The 16,768-nt window shown below is 36.4% G+C and overlaps 1 pseudogene; it reads left to right on the top strand.

Annotated features, from left to right (window-relative positions):
• The first annotated feature begins 6,828 nt into the window (after positions 1 to 6,828).
• LOC107501459 lies at positions 6,829 to 7,186 on the top strand (annotated as a pseudogene).
• The last annotated feature ends 9,582 nt before the right edge of the window (positions 7,187 to 16,768 follow it).

The following is a 16,768-nucleotide window of genomic DNA, read 5'->3' as shown; positions in this document are numbered from 1 at the left end:
TCTGAGGAAAGAATAATTCCTGGGATGAGGGTGGAAGTTGTAAGCCAAACAACTCCCAGAAATTATGCAAAACTTGGAATCATTTAAATCCCAAAATCTCAAAGAGAGACCTGAATGAAAACATAGAACATCCATTAAAGAATCCTAAAGTGAAAGCTAGTCTAGATTCATAATCAAAAAGCTTGAAAACAAAATTCAAAAGGGATCAAACTGATATGCAAGTTATTTAATTGCCTACAAGAACAAACTCCACTGTTTAAGAAATATAACAAAATCTAGCATTCCAAAAATAAAATTACAATATCCACGATTTGACAAAAAATTACTAAACATGCCAAGAAGTAGAAAAGTTTAATACATAATCAGGATAAAAATTAGCAAGGAGACATTCAGTTTCTGATCTGGGAGGTAAAAAGCCATCCTTACGATAAGAAAAAAGCTCTTTTAAAATTCATTAGAGGATTGGGCACACGAACGACTGGCCCCCAAACTGGAGGAGAGAGAGAATAAAACTTACCAGAGCAGAAGTGCAGAAACAGAAATCTCTGTGAGAAGCAGTACTGGGGTAGGAAAACTCAAACTGTAATCGATAAAATCCTGGAGACACAGTGCAGATAAGTGTGAGAGTTAAAAACTCCAGGGCAAGGGAAGACTTGGTGGGGAGGTCCCCACACTTTCATAAGTTTTATCTTTAGCAACCTTACAGATTAAGGGTTCCTAAAACCGGCGAAAAAAATCCCCAGTGATGCTAGCTGAGAGAAGGGAAATGTAGCAGTTTTGAAATATGCCCAGAGCATTCTGTCCTTTTTTTTTAAAGTCTGTTTTTTACAAAAATTATTTTACCAATGCCTAGCCATGTGAAATTTTGTTAGAACCTGATTGACCTGGGGAAGGAAAATTCTCAATTTTAACCCATTCTAACCTTTCGTGGGAAGAGAAATACTTAATTCTAGTTCTCACTAGCCTCCTTGTCTCACCTAAGGGTGAAATGGAAACTAAACAAAACTGGAAAAGCACTCGTGAATGTCACAACCAAGAAGCATAGGCTCACTAAAAGACTGAGACCTAATTAATCCCAGAACTATAGAATGCCTTCTGTTTCCCTACACGTTACCATAAGACCAATAGACTCTATTTTCTTCAGTTTCTTTTACTCAGTATATCATGTCCAAATTTCAGCAAAGAATTACAAGACATACTGAAAGACAAAAAACACAGTTTGAAAAGACAGAGTAAGCATCAAAATCATACTCAAATATCGTAGAGGTGTTGGAATTAATAAACAAGGAATTTTTAAAATCTGTGATTACTATGCTAGGGGTTTAATTGGGAAAAGTAGACAATATGCACAATATATGGGTAATGTTAGCAGAGAGATAGGAAGCCAGTATTGTTAAGATATCAGAAAGAATCAAAAGGAAATGCTGGAAATTAGAAACATTGTAATGGAAGTGAAGACTGCATCATCAAGAAGACTAGGCATGACCGAGAGTAAAAAAGATCAATGCATTTGAAGAAATGACAACAGAAACTTCCAAAATTGAAATGCAAAGAGAAAATAAGAATATGAAAGATAAACAGGATATCCAAGAATTGTGAGAAAAATTTAAAAGTTGTAATATATGTGTATGGAAGATACCAGAAGGAGGAGGAAGAAAAAAAAGGAACAGAAGAGATATTTGAAGTAATGATTGAGAATTTTCCAAAATCAATGAAAAGTACCAAACTGTAGATCTAGGAAGCTCAGAAAATACCAAGAAGGATAAATATAAAAAAAAATTAATGTGAGCATATTATATTCAAACTGCAAAAAATCAAAGGCAAAAAAAAAAAAAAAATCTTGAAAGAAACCAGAGGAAAAAACACCTGTAGAGGAGGAAGGATAAGAATTATATCAGACTTTTCTTCAGGTACCATGCATGCAAAAAGAGAGTGGAGTGAAATGAAGTGTTGAAAGAAAAAAAAATGATACAGAATTTTTTATCTAGCAAACTTATTCTTCATAAGTGAAAAAGAAATAAAGAATTTGTCAGAGAAACAAAAATTGGGGGAATTTATGCCTGTACACCTGCCTTGTTAGAACTGCTGAAAGTAATTCTTCGGAAAGAAAAATAATGTTATAGATCGGAAATTTGGATCTACATAGAGAAAGGAAGTGTTCAAAAAGGAAAAAAAAATGAAAGCAAATAAAATCTTATATTTTCTTATTAATTGACTTACATAAAAGTTGTCTCAAAATAACAATAACAATATATTCAGTTTATAGCTTATAGGTAAGTGAAATGAATGACAGCAATGTTATGAAATGTAGGAAAGAACTGAATATACTCTGTTATAAGGTAATCGTACTACCAATATAGTAGTAGAGTGTTCTTTGAAAGAGAACTTGAATTAGTTATAAATGTATATTGCAAATTCAAGGGTAATCACTAAAAAAAAGCAAAAAAGGATGTATAAGATATTTACAGTTTATATTCTAATGGGAGAAACAGAAAGATAATAAGCAACTAAATAAGTAAAATATGTAGTATTTTGAAAGGTGATATTGCTATGGAAAAGTAAAGCTATATATATATATATATTTTGTTTAGGCCTTTATTCAACATATCAAGCATTTCAACTGTACTAAGACATCTCTGAGACAAGTGGGAAATTAGAATATGGATTGATAACATATGATACTATTAGATTTGAGGATGGCATCATGGTTGTTTCAAAAAAAATAAAAGTGTTTATTATATAATAATGTAGACTGAAGTATTTATGGCTAGGATAAGATAAGATTGCAAAAATATTGGTAATCTTTGTTGGATGATAAATATATGAGGAAGCATTCTCATACTATTTTTTTTCTAATTTTATGTTTTTTGGAAATTCCTATAATATAGTTTTAAAAAATTAGCAATGAATGGGAGTAGTGACTAGGTTGTGCAAAGGCTATTGCAAGAACCAAACAGATCACCAAGAAAGTGTCACTGAAACAATGATTTGAAGGAGGTGAGGAGGGAATTGTGTGGATCTCTGGGGAAGAGATCTAGGCAGAATTAGAAGCTAGCACAGAACCCTGAAACAGGAGAGTGGGAAAGGAAGAAACTACTTCAAAGAAAGTCAGACAAAGCTATAAATAAGAAACTAAAATATAGTGAAAGTTAGATTACACTCAGCTTTATGGTATATTAATAATTTAAGGTATATTAATAATATACCTACCTTATTGCATCTAACGTAAAAGAACGTGTTCTTATTCTTAATTACCATAACAGATAACTGTTCAAAATAATAACAGTTCCAATATATTTGCATAGTATGATGCCAGTTAAGTTGTGGAATCATTTTGAGAACAATTTTTCAGTTTAAAAAGAAAAGAAATTGATTTTTTATATTGTAGACGTGATTTCTTTAAAAGCCAGAAATTTCACAGCTTTTCAAATTAGAAATGAAAAGGCCACTGAAGCATCCTACAGGTTTTTATTTCTAATAAGTTAAATATAGGTAGCAATGTCCTCCCCCCTGCTCCTCACCCCCACATACACACACACAAAGTTCTTTCGGGTCCTCGATAATGTTTTAAAAGAGTAAAGCATTCATAGGCCAAAAAGTGAGCACTACTCAGTGGATTATCCCCAGCAATAAGCAGTCTATTTCTTGATATGAATTCATAAGGAGCCATTGTTACAAGCTCCCATGTAAACCTTTGGCTGGGCCTCATTTTGTGATCTCAGTTTGTGAAGATGGTTTTCACGACTTGGGGGACTTTGACCAAATTATCTTTCTTGGCATTGAGGATTTTTAAAAAACTATCTATTTGTTTGTTATTAATTTTTTCTAGTTTTCATTTACTTTTTTATTTTCTCATTTGTTCTTTAATTTTTTCCTTTGTTATTTTTTCTCATTTTTTTTTCTATTCTTTTTCCTCATTAAAAATAGTTTGTATTTTTTTTTTCTGCCTGGCATTGTTTTTTGATGCTATTAAAAGATCAGTTTGTTAGGTGGACTTTAGAAGTGATTTTCTTTTTAAGTGAATTGGATAAAACTCCTCATAAGCTTTTCTTGATTTGAAACTGTCTTTGGGATACTTTGACTCCAACTTTACAGTAAGTCCATCATGCTGCAGGGCCTGTTAGCCATCTCTGCTGGGGAGAAGATCCATATTGGCAACTACTGACTCCTTGAGATCATCAGCAAGGGTAAATTAGCTAAGGTTAAATTGGTCTAGACATCCTGACTGGAAAAGAGGTGGCCATGAAGTTCATTGATGAGGCTCAACAGAACTCTTCTTACAGTATGTAATAAAAAGAGGCCTGAGGCAAATTCTGTCTGTGTCTGCTGTATAGTATTGCCACTAGAAAGGTATTGTTTACAGGAAGTCAAAGGCCCACAACTTGCTCTGGATGCTGACATAAGCATCAAGATTGCAGACTTTTGCTTCAGGAATGAATTCACCATTGGCAATAAATGGGGTACCTTCTGTGGCATCCTTCCTGATACTGCCCCAGAACACTTCCAGGGTCAGAAATACAATGGACATGAGGTGGGTGTGTGGATCCTGAGAATCATCTTGTATACATGGGTGAGTGGATTCCTCCTGCCTGTGATGCACAGAACTTTGAGAAGCTGTGGGAATGGGCAATGAGCTGAATATATCATAGTTCCTTCTGCTTGTCCATGGAATGTAAACACCTGGTCAAGAAATTTCTCATTCTCAATCTTGGCAAGAGAGGCATTTAAGAGCAAATCATGAAGGATCAATTGATGAGAGTGTGGACCATGAAAATAAGTAACTAAATCTCTACACAGAACCACTCTCTGACTGCAAGGACCCTAATTGATGGTGTTCATGGGTTACATAAGTGAAGAAGAGATACAGGACTCATTAATGGGCCAGAAGTACAATAAGATAATGGTCTTCTATTTGCTCTTGAGCTACAAGAGATATGAGCCGGAAGGCCTATACTATCACATTAATGCATACATTTACTTCTCTGTATCTTGAATCTCTGCCCTTCCTTCTTCTCATAGCTGGGCATTGCTCCACATGCTGCTATACAAGCGCTATCTATCTCTTTTTTGAGAGTGTGTTTCTCTATGTTTATGTGTGTGGAGGTGGCGGGGAGGGGCGGTGAAGGGAGATGGTTCTATAGAAGAAAAATCCAAATTAAAAAATAATGGTAAAAATTAATAAACAAAAAGATGACAGAAATGATGCAATTACCAGACAAGTATATTAAAACACCCATTATAAATATTCTCGATATGCCTAAGTATTTAAAGGAAACATGGGGCATAGTGAGATAATAAATAGAAGGCATAAAGGAGAAATAAATAAGACTTTTAAAGGTGAAAAATATCTGAAATGAAAATTTCACTGGATGTATTGATGCTATATTAGACAAAGAAGAAGAAAAGATAAATGAATGTGAAAACATAGTAACAGAAATTATCTGAAGCACAGAGAGAAAGAATGAACAGCAAACAGAGATTCAGAACATATGGACCAACTATAAATGATCTAACAGAACTATAGAATTTCAGAAGGAAAGAAGGGAGTGAGAGAACAAAAATATTTTGAAGAAACAGTGGACAAAATGTTCCATGTGTGAATGAAACCTATTAAACTGCAGATTCAAAAAGCCAAATGGATACCATTCAAGATAAACACACACACACACACACACACACTCACTCACCTGAAAGCACATAATAATCAAATTGAGGAAAATCAGTTATAAAGAGAAATCTTAAAAGCAACCAGAGAACAGAAACATTCTACATAAAGGAAATAAGAAAATCACTATTTTGTGAGAAAAGTAAAACCAAAAGAGCAATGGTATAACATCTTTAAAGTGTAGAATGAAAACTGTCAACCTAGAATTCTATATTCACCTAAAATATCCTTTACAAATGAAGGTAAAATGAAAACTTTTTCAGAAAAACCACAGATGAGCATATTTGCTAGAAAACCTTAACTACAAAAAATGTTAAAGCATATTCTTCATGATGAAATGATATACCAGATAAACTTTGGTTCTATACAAAAGAATGAAAAATGTTGATGTGGTAAATATTTGAAGAGATATATATGACTCTTTTATTTCTACTCGTCTCAAATTTCTTTAATGAGAACTTAATGTTTAAAGCAAAATACACAAAAATGTATTGAGTTTATAATTCATGTAGAAGTAAAATGTTTTACAGCAATAGGTCAGAGAATTCGAAGGGCATTTAAAAGTATACTGCTATAAGGTTTTAACATTATTTGTGAAATGGCATGATATTTAAAGATAGACCGTGATAAGTTAAAGATGCATTTATAAATTATAGAGCCAGCCTAAAATATAAAAACAAAATGTGGAGTTTAATAAGCCAACAGTGGTGATAAAACCATAAAACATACTCAAATCTGAAACAAGGCAGAAAAGGGGAAAACGAATTCAAAGAGTCATTACAAGGGTTAAAGAGGAATTTTTAATAATAAACAAGTCAAGTTATCAGGAAAACTTAATAATCCTAAATGAGTATGGATTTAATAACAGATATACAAACACATGGAGTAAAAAGCGGTAGAACTGGAAGAATGAATTGACAAATCCACAATATAGCAATTTTAAAACTTCGTTATTGTTAGAACAAATAAATAAAAACATCAATAGGGTTTAGAAGACAATGCTATCACCTACTTTACCCATCTATGGAACACTTCACCAATTACAGGAGAATTCACTTTCTTCGAAAGTGCACATCAAACGTTCAACAAGATAGACTCTGCTCTGGGCCGTAAAATAAACCAGCTGATTTAAAAGATTTTGAAACTAAGGTATACCAGAGCTTGTGTGATGTCGTCCTTTTGCTGTTCAGCCATTGATGAGCAGCAGCGATGGCTCGGTGCTATCCCATGGCCATGGGCCTCAACAAGGGCCACAAGGTGACTGAGAATGTGAGCAAGGTGAGGGTCAGCCACACCGTGGGTGCCTTGCCAAGCATACCGAGGTTGTGCGGGACATGATCTGAGAGGTCTGAGCTTTGCCCCCTATGCGCAGCATGCTTGGAGCTGCTCCAGTTCTCTAAGGACAAGCAGGACCTTGAAGTTCATCAAGAAAAGGGTGGGGACACACGTGCCAAGAGGAAGAGAGAGGTGCTGGGCAATCTTCTTGCATCTATGAGGAAGACAGCCCCTAAAAAGGACTAAGCCCCATCCTCTCTGTGTGTAATAAAACCTTCTCAGAAAAAAAGAAAATGATTTTGAAACTAAGCTAGAAATTTGTATATGAATTGAATTAGAAATCAATAACAACAAAAAAAAGATACCTGGAAAATCCACAAATGTGACTTGGAAATTAAGTCACATATTTCTAATGAACTTAAAGGAATAAATTGCAAAGTAAATTAGAAAATATTTTTAAGTGAATGAAAATACAACATACTGAAATTAGTGACATGCAGTTAAAGAAGGAAATGTATAACTTTAAAAGCTTGTGTTGGAAAAGAAAAAAGATCCAAAATCAATTATCTAAGTTTCTACTTGACGAAGATAAAAAAGGAAAAAAGCAAGTAAGTGAAAGGAAGGAAAGAGTAAAGAGAAGATATTAGTGAAGGTCCCAGAGGAAGACTTCCTTGAATTCTGAGAGCAGCCATAACTTATATCGCCTGTAAGTTCTTTGTGTTACTATTCTTGTTTGCTCTCTCCTGTCTTCAACACATGTTAAGAGCTACATCTTGGTTTCCATAGTCATGGGGAGCTGAAGGAAAGATCTGTTACCAAGGTAGAGGCAAAATGCTCAGTGTTAAGCAACAGCAGCCTGACAGAAAATGATTTCCAGATGGCAAGAGGAGATCTGTGCAGGAACAGAACAGTAGAGTGAAGCCAGATGGTTGGCTGCAATGGCAAGCCACAATTAGGAAAGATATGAGAATCATATGAAAATTTTCTGAAGATTCCTAGAAATATGTGGATAAGGAAACTTGGGTGTATATGGAGCTTCATACAAGCTGCTAGGATCAGGACTCAGAGATTTAAAATTAAAGAAATTACCTCATAGGCTAGTGAAACATGGAATGTTTAAGCCCTTAATTTTAGTAAAGCTATATTCTCTTTTCTCTATAATTAAGAATATGCATCATTAAAAGAAGTTTTCTCCATGAGGAAATGGTGATGTGCTTAATTTAGGAAGAGAATTGATTGGTAAGACATCGGAGTTCAGGGAGAAGCTGCAAGTAATGATGTAGTTAACCTAGGATGTCTCAACCATACAATGCCACCTAGGAATGAATATTTTAGGTCATGGCCACTTTTAGGAAGTAGGAAGTCTTACTAGAACCCCAGTCTTCTGATTTCTCATACAAGAGCTTTCCCATGTATGATTTTTTTCTGATTAATTGTGTCCTGTAAATTGAATTATTAAGAAATCATTTATTCAACAACTATTTGTTGAATACTTTCAATGAACCATGCACTATTTTATGTTCTGGAGACCAAGGAATGAACAAGAGAGACATCCTCTTGGCTTTCATGGAGCATACCTTTTAGTAGGAGGAAGGTTGGAAAACAAATATCTGATAATGTAATTATAGAAGATAATTTTAGTGCTGTCAAGGGGAAACATGTGATGTGATTGACTGGCAGAGAACTGAGAGCAACATTAGATAAGGTGGTCAGGAAAGGCTTATCTGCACAAGTGGCATCTGGGTTGATGCTAAATAATAGGAAGACAAGAACCCACCAGGCAGACAAAAGTACAAGTCCTCAAGCTGAAATGCACTGACTGTTTGAAGCTGAATTTATTTAAAAGAATTTGCCATTAATAGCAAAGGAGATCTGGGGGTGAGAGAAAAGGAGAAATATTTTTGGTTCTCCTTCCATCACTATTCCATCCTAGTCTTCAATTTTTTTTTCACTTGTTAAAGGGATATTATTATTCCCTTTTTTATTCCTAAAGCTGACAGGACAGCCAGAAACACCACGTAAGATCACTTATGTGACAGCAAGCTGACAATCTAACAACCATCCTCCAGCTAGAGGGAGGTTAAGATGAGAGAGGTCACTGAGGAGTCTACTCAAGCTGTTTTTACTCTGGCTCATGTGCTTACAGGTGCTTAAAAAGTAATAATAAGGAATGGCTTGCCCTTTGCCTCAGAATTAGGGTTAGCTTCATAAAACAGGTTATTTTTTATTTTTTATTTTTTATTTTAGGGCCTCCAAAAAGAAAATACAAGAGCAAAGTGAAATATGTTTCAATATTACATTTTTCCTTGGAACAGTAGGGAGGAAGAGACCTTGTCATTTGGAAATATAGTTCATCCCCAAACCATATTGTACCTAGGCTGTGCCTGAAATGGGACAAATGCTTTATGAATATGTTCAAATTGTTTTGTTTTGTTTTTTTTTCAGGCCAACTCCAATAAATGCATGAGTGCTTTAAAAAAGATTTTCACTTGTTTATGAGAAAGATAGATAATTACTTTTGAGTTTCGATTCCAGTTTTGGGGGCAAGTTTTAAAACCAGTTTCCAGCCCCATAGTGATAGTAAGGGAACATCTACATGTGTATGTTTTCACATGTGCACGCGCACGTGCGCGCGCGCGCGCGCACACACACACACACACACACACACACACACACACTGACATTTTGAGGATGCCAGCCTATTATTTATCCAGGATGACTCCAGCTAAATGAAACGGAAGAGGAAGGAAACAGTTTCCAAAAGATACAGGTACACCGAAAGGAATCCACTGCTTTGGGAGAATTGAAGAAAGGTTAGTGAAATTATACAGATGGTCTACAACTCTCTTCATGAATAATCCATGAGAAAACTAAAAATAGGACAGTCCTCCATAATGCTGAGTATTTATGAGGCAATAGAACAAGTACGTAGATTGCTTATTGGGCACATCTCAGGCAGTCTGAATGGTTATCTCATTAAAGGAAGTACTTGATATCTGTAGATATATAGATGGTGGTGTAGTGTCCATTGAATGATGTAATTTATAGATCTTAATGTAGCATCCTTAATCTAAATCTTTTAGAATGGTAGTAATTTTTTCTGCCACCATCTGTGAAGTAATATAGGGCCAGTGTACCCATTTAGACAGGTGACAGACAGCAAACTATAAAACTAGCTCCTTTCCTCAAAGGTCTTCATGCCTAGTTAGGGCAGAGGTGGCAAGTCTGTGACTAGGCTTTGAAAAACATTTCTGTTGCTTTTAATCCCTCTCCACATTCATTTAAAAAGATTGGATTAGTAGCCAATATTTTAAAATTGGGATGTCACTCAAATTTCCAACTTTTCTTAGGTAATAGGAAGACTCAACACACTAGGCTAGTAGTGTTCTTGTAGGCTCTGAGTATCTGGAGTTGGGTAGCAACTCCCCCTTTAGAGTATAAGTGTGGGTTTTTCTCCCCTAGGTTGTCACCTGGCCCACTTCTGTACTTTTCCATTTGATTTTATAATCCCTAATTTGGAAACATTATGTACAACTCTTGCTGCTTTAGGAGGGAAGTGTGGGGAGACATGGTTTAGTATATATTGCATAGCTCTGTCTTATAAGTAGATGATGTTATAAAATCCAGTTGTGGGTAAGTCTTCTGGAATTAAATCAATTTATCTACAGGAACAATATTAATTCAATTTTACAAATATTATTTGGATACCTCCTATATGAACATAACTGTGCAAGGCATACGGGAAGGAGGATATATGGAGCAAAAGACATGGTGCTTGTTCCCAAGAAGTCCAGAAAAGATCATTAATGTTTATTTAACACATAATGCATTCGAAATGAAAAAATGGTGGAAAATATAATTTATAATCACTTGCTATATTACAGAAAAAGAAAAATTACATGTTATATATTTTATCCTGAAAACTGCATCCCGTGGATAAAAAAAAAAGAAGTAGATGGTGAATATCGTTAGCATTTTAAAGGAAACTTTTGAGCAGCTTTAAGGAATTTAGAGGTTAATGGTGTTTGTTCCTTTGTCATCATTCTTAAAACATTTTTAGAAGATTTTGAATCATTCTCTTTCTATATTTCTTTTTAGGGAGATGTAAAGGGTGCAATGGAGGGAGAAGAGAGGTGAATAGGAAATAGAAATGGGAAGAAACAGAAAGATAAAACGGTTAAAAAGGATATAAGTGTCCATGTAAAAAATAGATTACTGAGTTAGAACTAATTGACCTGTGTGTGAGTGAGTGAGTGAGTGAGTGAATGTGTGTGTGTGTGTGTGTGTGAGAGAGAGAGAGAGAGAGAGAGAGAGAGAGAGACCTGTGTATGGGTTCTCAATCTGAATATATATGAAGAATTATATATACACACTTTTATCGAGGTTTAACAATGTCCTTCACATTGGGAAATCCAAAGATTAGTTCTCAGGGTTAATCTTACTTGATTTATCAGAGCCATTTGACACAGATGATTACTCCATCCCTCTAGAAATACTTTGGCTTCCAGGACTGCACACACTTTTGGTTTTCATACCTTACTGTCTGCTCCTTTTCAGTTTCTTCTGCATGTTCCTCCTGATCCACTCCCTCCTGCCATCTTAATGGTAGAGTGCACCCAAGGCTCATTGCTTGAGCTTATTTGCTTTTCTACCTACTTGTAATCTCTTAGTGAGGTCATTTGCCACATAGCTTTAAATACCATCTGCATGATAATTATCTGAATATATATACCTCAGCCCAGAATCCAGACTTGTGGATCCACAGCATCCTCAACATCTTCACTGTGTGTCTAATAGGAATCTCACTATAAAAATCTGTGCAAAACCAGATTATTCATCTTCTCAAAGCTGCCTCTCCCTCAGTCTTCTCCATCTAAAATAGCGGAAACTCCATCCACTTTGGTTTAGGCCAAGATCCTTTAGAATCATCCTTCACTTGTCTGTTTCTCTCATCCCACGTCTAGTCTGTCTGCAAATTATTTACGTCCTTCAATATCCAAATTTATACAACTTCTCATCACTTTCATCACTGTCATGATGGTGTAAGCCACTGGATTATGGAAATAACTTTCATGTTATCATTTTTATCCCTCCAGTAGTCTATCTTCAGTGCAGAAACTAGATCAATAATTTTTACGTATAAGTAAGATCATGTCCATTTTCTGCTCAAAAGCTTCTAATGGCTCTCCATTTTACTCAGAGCAAAGTTTCAAGACCTTGCAATGGTCTCTAAGCATAAAAGGCTGGTAGTCCATTATCTTTCTAAGCTTACCTCTGATAACTCTTTTTCACTATATTACAAACCTACTGGCCTTGCTATTCTTTAAAATTTCAAGTATGCCCACTGCCTCAGGGCCTTTGCATTTGCTGTTTTTTTTTTTTTCTGTCTAGAATACTAGTGCATGTGTTTCAGTCCATGGCTCAAAAGTTAACTTCTCATCAAAATCTTTCCAAACCACCTTATTTAAAACTGGACCTCTGCCCACCTGTCAGGTACCTCTAATCCCTCTCCTTTTTAATTTTTCTTCATAGTGCCTATTACCTCTTTATATATTGTATCTTCTACTTGTTTATGTTTTATACACCCCCACTGAAATGTAGGCTTCTTGAAGGAAGACAGATTTGTTTGTTTTAATTATTGCTGTGTTCTTATTACCCAGAACAATACAAAGTAGGGACTTAATAAGGAAACGATGAGACTAATTCTTTCATCAGATACCAATCTGGTTTAAACTGTAGGTGGCATCACAGTGTCAAAATAATCAGTTTCCTAGACCATCAATTAGGAGAGGAGGTGGAAGTATAGGGCAGCTTGCTATATGTCATCAGAATAGAAACCATTCGATCTTTTTCCTTCTTTATTATCAGGTCATGTGCCATCCCATGCCCATCTCATTCTCCATCCCATCTCCACCCCCACTAGAGTTTATATGTATAAGCTGAGGTAGGGGTACTAGTATAATAGTGGAGGGTGGCATGGGAATTTGGCCATATGCCCATGTAGCTTTCGTGTGCCCTCTGGACTTGCTTGTGTCTGATATAAGCAGAACCACTTTCATCCTACCATGTTCAGCCTTCTGAACCTTATGATTTGGTAGATCTGGCAACCCAATTTCTGATGGGTAGCTCTGGCCACATGGAAACTTAATGTCACATGGTCTGATACTCCATCTCAATGAGGGCTTAGTAGTACATGACAAGCTATTTTAAATGGCCTAGAAATCTCTGTAAATAGAATGAGCCTTACTACAAATATAGACCTACAAGTCTCTATTATCATTCTCCTATTAGAGCTTACCACAGACTCTACACAGTAGCTAATCTCGGCACAGATACCTCCAATAGCATAGGATCTGCTAAGTCTGATGTCCCAAGTGGCAGGGCTGCCTGCACTGTACTTTGGACCTGTTCCAGAGCTCTTGCATGCTCTATGACACATTCAGAGTTGGAAGTCTTTTCTGTCTCTCAGTAAATGAGTGGAAGCAGTATTTCCAAGTGTGGAATATTCTGCATCTAGCCCTAAAAAGCCCTACCAAGGAGTGTAGTTCCTTCAGAAGGGTGGGGTTATGAGACGCTACAATTTGTCATTTCCTTTGGAGAGGATGTCCCAGCATACTATTTTAGCTGGGGAGGGCAAGGCAGTTTCTTAATCTTTCACTTGGCTTTTCTCACTAAATGGACAAAGGTCCTTTATGGAAGAACTGGAGGAATTATTATTAAGTAACATTGTCATTGTACCATAGGATTCTTTTTCCTGGGACATGACTTTTCCATCAGTGTGTTCCAGGTATGAGAATGGCTCAGGTCTGAACTTTGGGCAAAAGATTGTGAAGTTTTATTGCATTATTTCCTCCTAAGCCTCTTGATAATTCATCTCTGGTTTCTTTTCATTGTATAACTTAAACAATACTCTTGTAGGCTGGCCATTTGTTTTGATATTTGGAATACCATGTTCTGTTAACCATCTCCATGGTTCTTTGCAAGTTATCGTTTTAGGATCCTCTCATGCCCATTTTTATCAGGGAACGCACTTTAACAGAATCTCTTATTGCCCTGGTTTACCAAGGACAGCTGTCACTGAGCTTTTAAGTGATGCTAGTGTCCTTCTCACTGGTATGTTTCTAAATAATTGGTAAATGGATTTTCCTGTAGGTCCTTCCATAGAACATTGTTGATGAGTGGGTTTTCTGGCCTTATGACTCACTAGTAGGCTCATTTCTCTAGATCTTTTAATTACTGTCTTTACCATCTGTCACATTTCTATTTCACTGAGTATGAGCTATGACTTTGTCCCAGCTTCTAAGAACCGTCCAACGTATTAGCACTGTCTCCTGGGGGCCTTGATAGGGTGTGACTCTTAGATCACAGGAGAGTGCTCACATATTGATAAACTCATCTCTTCCCAACTTTACATCTTGTTCTGCTTGATACAGCATCTTCAGGATGCCATCACATATAAGCTTTCCTAACTCCTTGTTGGTACAGGTTGGCTCGATATTGTAGCTTCTTTGATATATAGCCTCTAACCTAATCAACAGTCCCCAACCTTTTTGGTACCAGAGACTGGTGCTCCTATGGGAATCTAAAGCCTGATGATTTGAGATGGAGCTGAAGTGGTGATGCTAGTGCTGGGGAACGGCTGCAAATACAGCTGAAGCTCCACTCACTGGCCTGTCACTCACCTCCTGCTCTGTGGCCTTGTTCCTAACAGGCTGCAGACCAACACCAGTGTGCAGCCCAGGGGTTAGGGATCCCTGGATTACGTTATAACTTTTCTCATGATTTGGTGACCAGGAGGGAAAATGGGATAGATCATGAAGGGATTTGTATTTTTTTTTTTGTAAGACAAAAGCTTCTGCACCATTTTCAAGGAAAAGTGGGTTTTGAAGGACAAGCCTTTAAGCGAGAGGAATGGACCACTTCTGAACAGCTAGAAGATTCAGGGGAATCTGAATAATCTAACTATTTAGGATTTTAGATTAGCGTAGGAGACAGCATGTTCTCATCTCACTTCTCTATGTCCCACTCTTTCTCAATCAGGGCTCTGTTTTTACTATAGAAGACATACTGGTGTTGAGAACCGAGCCTTCTCTGTAGCTCTGCCTGGGTCTGAGCCTCTTTCTTTCCTCTATCTCTGGGAAATGAGGGTTTTGTTTTTTTTTTGTTTTGTTTTTTGATATTACCAAGGAAGCCCTTAAGTTCTCACACCACTTTATTGTTGGCAGTATTTCACCCTTAGGTTTTCATTTCCATCTCAGTTCCCCATTAGTGGAATTTTTAACAATTAGACCATAACTGCATATTACTGATGAGATTCTCACTTTGGAACTAGATGATCTGGCTCCTAAATCCTATTAGAGTTGTCTGCCTAGAATCACTTTTAGCAGGAACTGTCCCAGGTTGTCTTCCTTAGGTGACAAACTTCAAGACTTTAAGATTTGCATGCAAGAGGTTAATTGAGGAGTGCATTTAGTAACAACATCTGTGATGAATGAGCATTGCAGGATTGGGCAGAGGGAGAAATGGAATTGTGATGCAGTTGTAGAAAAGGTCTCAGTTGATCCTTCAGTAAGACTGGAGCTATGATGATATTTATAGTTGCCCTAATTGAGTCCAGAGCCTTTGTAATTTAACACCACTGGTCACTGGATCCAGATGCCTCCATGAAGGGGGTGTGTATTCTTTTAAGCCTAGAGCAATTCCTAGAGAGGACTCAGTTGTGAACTATCAACATTTACACTCCTGGCAGCTGGGAAAATGGGTGCTTCAGTCTTGATGGAGTACTTGGTCAGTAAATCAGAGTCTACCACAGCTCTTACTGGAGATTTATTGAATGAAAGATTGAATGGTCCTTTTGGAATTATAAGCCTCTTGATAGTAGATCCTCCTTTTCTGACATCTTTTCGGTTACAATGTAGCAATTAACATGGCACCTTTCACATAATAGTTGATTGAATGATATATGTTGAATGAATAAATGAAGGAATGAATTTTAGGGCTCTTATCCATCAGTGGCTATTCTAGGTCCCAGTAAATAATTAGAGGTTTTAACTTTTATTCTTCTGCACTGCAATTTTCTAAAATTTGCCAGTCCCACAAAGAAGCATCAATGATGTGGATTTGCACTTTGTGTGGAACAGTGACTCAAAAGATCTGTTTGAAATGTGGTGGTGTGAGTGGGCACCAGTTGAGCCCAATTTAACTGCTGCTCTGCCCCTCAAACATGACATAAGACTCATTAGTGGCTAGTTGATGGCACTTCATTGATATGTGCTGCCTTAGATAGAGACTGAGTTCTGTGTGCTATAGAAATGCCTATTAGCTTTATTCTGAATACTTAAGAGTATACCAGACATGCTTAAAAATTCTTTCTTGGAAACAGATTGTTGGTAACTGCTTTATTTCCTCTCTAAATACATAGTTTGTCACCACATGCATTAATTCTTCATTAAACGATGTCAACATTCCACTCGGTAGAAATAATTGTACCCTTTTCTTAGGTACAATTATCCTGATGAAAGTAATTAGTCAACACAGCTACTTAAGAAGGAGCCCTGCATTTGGAAGAGATTCAACTCATATGTACCATGTGGTAGGGATTTAGCCTGGCACTGAATTCAACTTGGCATCATGCACAGCTTCACAGAGGGTTCCTTGGTTGATTTTTCCCCTGCAAGGTGATGTCCCAAGAACATCCAGTACAAAAAAAAAAAAAAAAAAACATACCACATGCATTAAGACCCAAAGCATACCTATTATTCTGACAAAAATTATTTTATATATTATTTTTTTTTAAATCCACATAAGAAATTAGAATTCTAATTTTGT

Source organism: Rousettus aegyptiacus, unplaced genomic scaffold (assembly GCF_014176215.1).
Source record: "Rousettus aegyptiacus isolate mRouAeg1 unplaced genomic scaffold, mRouAeg1.p scaffold_m13_p_6, whole genome shotgun sequence".
Lineage (NCBI taxonomy): Eukaryota > Metazoa > Chordata > Mammalia > Chiroptera > Pteropodidae > Rousettus > Rousettus aegyptiacus.
Note: the sequence above shows the minus strand (reverse complement) of the source record. Positions and strands in the feature narration are given on the sequence as shown.